The 2,351-nt window shown below is 46.9% G+C and overlaps 1 protein-coding gene across 1 annotated transcript in view; it reads right to left on the minus strand.

Moving 5' to 3' along the window:
• Nucleotides 1–1,987: 1,987 nt before the first annotated feature.
• LOC141111893 (CD276 antigen-like) overlaps nt 1,988–2,351 on the minus strand; it is a 32,730-nt gene continuing 32,366 nt past the window's right edge. The window contains exon 6 of the mRNA XM_073604104.1: nt 1,988–2,351. This exon is cut by the window's right edge and continues 1,126 nt beyond it. The gene's annotated coding sequence lies outside the window, so the exon portion shown is untranslated.

The raw sequence follows: 2,351 nt of genomic DNA on the forward strand, positions 1-2,351 counted from the left end.
GCCTTCTTGTCCAACATCAGTGCCTGACCTCAAATGCGCTTCTGGAAGAATGGTCAAACATTCCCATAGACACACTCCTAAACCTTGTGGACGGCCTTCCCGGAAGAGCTGAAGCTGGTATAGCTGAAAAAGGGTGGGCCAACTCAATATTGAACCCTACTGACTGAGACTCCATTAAAGTTCATGTGCGTGTAAAGGCAGGTGTGCCAATACTTTTGGCAATATAGTGTATATGTATCACACAGAAGGGCTTCAGATTAGATGTCATACTGACAGGTTTCCAAAGCAGACTTGATTGTTCTCCATCTTACTTTAGTGCAGGGTTTCTCATCTAGGGTTCCTCCAGAGGTTGCTAGTTTGCCCAAAAGAAGCTCCTGCTTCTTTTTGAGCAACAAGCTTCGCCCGCTGCGATTTTGCCACGATTACAGCAGGATTTATCGTGTGACAACCGTGGCAAAATTGCACTGCGATTGGAGTGCCATTAGAAATAATGGCATCGCAAACGCGTCCTGCATTTTGCTGCGATTCTGCAACGCTCAGGTGTGAATGGAGCCTAATCTAGTGATCAATGCTAATACTGTACACTGTCACTGTACTAATCACACTGGGTGAGAAGATGTTAACATCAAGGGGCAATCAAAAGGTTTACTGTGTGCCTAACAAGTGTGATATGTGCTGCTTTTACTAAGAGATCTGGCTGTTTTTTTTTCTCCCTGCTTTGCAGGGAGAAGAAACAGCCAGATCCCTGTACTGTGAACAGAGCCCCTGTGGTGTTTGTAAACACAGGACTTTGTGCTGTGATTGGACACAGCAGATCATCAGGTTTCAGCCATAAATCATTGGTCGGGACCTGCTGACAAAATCCCTTTGTGTTCAACCTCAGCGCGGGACAGCAGTGAGCGTGTGCACCCCAAACCCGGAAGCAGGCTGACCACGTTTATTTACATTGCTAAGCCTGCAGCTGCCCACCCACTCACAGTGACTCTACTGTGACCGGACAGCAAGTGGTTAAACAAGTCTTCTTCTCCATCTCCATGACATGGGGTTAGGGAGATTAGTAGTTTCCAGAAGGATGATAACATTGTTGGTGATTTCGGTTCATCTCCTAGGAAGTGACAAGGACACATTTCTGACAAGATCAACAGGAATTTTTTGCACTTGCTGAAAAAAAAATGCAGCAGTTCAAAATGTAAAATCTGTTTTGTGAGGGCTCACACTTTTAACCCCTTGCCGCCCGCCATATAGCAGAATGATGGCGGCAAAGTGGTTTCAATATCCTGACTGGGTGTCATAGGACGTCCTTAGGATATTAGGCCGCTGCGGCCCCCGGGGATCGTTGTTGTGGTGTGTCAGTCTGACACCCTGCAACACCGATCTAGGTAAAGAGTCTCTGACGGAGACTCTTTACCTCGTGATCAGCCGTGTCCAATCACGGCTGATCACGATGTAAATAGGAAGAGCCGGTGATCGGCTTTTCCTCACTCGCGTCTGACAGACGCGAGTACGAGTAGAGCCGATTGGCTGCTCTCCTGACGGGGTGGTCTGTGCTTAATGTTTATCAACACAGCCCCCCCCTCGGATCCCGCCCAGGACCACCAGGATGGCCATCCACACTAGACCAACAGGTATGCCCCCCCTAGACCCCCAGGGAAATACCAATCTGTGCTCAGGCAGCTGCCAATCAATGCCCAGGCAGCTGCCAATCAGTTCCCACTCACAATGCCTGCCAGTGCCACCAGGGATGCCTATCAGTGCCGCGTTTCAGTTCCACCTATCAATGCTCATCAGTGCCACCCATAAGAACCCATCTTTGCAGCCTTTCAGTGCCCACCAGTGCCACCCATGAGTGCCCATCAGTGCTGCATATCAGTGCCCATCAGTGCCCGCTTATTGGTGCCACCTCATCGGTGCCGCCTTATCAGTGCCCATTAGTGAAAGAGAAAACATACTTATTTACAAAATTTTATAACAGAAACAAAAGCAAAACTTTTATTTTTTTCGAAATTTTTGGTCTTTTTTTATTTGTTTAGCAAAAAAATAAAAACCGCAGAGGTGATCAAATACCACCAAAAGAAAGCTCTATTTGTGGGAACAAAATGATAAAAATTTAGTTTGGGTACAGTGATGGATGACCGCGCAATTGTCCTTCAAACTGCGACAGCATTGAAAGCTGAAAATTTGGTCTGAGCAGGAAGGTGTATAAGTGCCTGGTATTGAAGTGGTTAAACATAAGGAATGTCCAGAAACCTGGAGCAGCCACGGATAAGACTGCACAGCTTTATGAAAACACAACATAGAGAGAAAATGAGATCATCGTTGGTATAACAACTGGGGCTTCTTCACCCAGTCTA

The sequence above is a fragment of the Aquarana catesbeiana genome, linkage group LG11 (assembly GCF_042186555.1).
Source record: "Aquarana catesbeiana isolate 2022-GZ linkage group LG11, ASM4218655v1, whole genome shotgun sequence".
NCBI classification, from domain to species: Eukaryota; Metazoa; Chordata; class Amphibia; order Anura; family Ranidae; genus Aquarana; species Aquarana catesbeiana.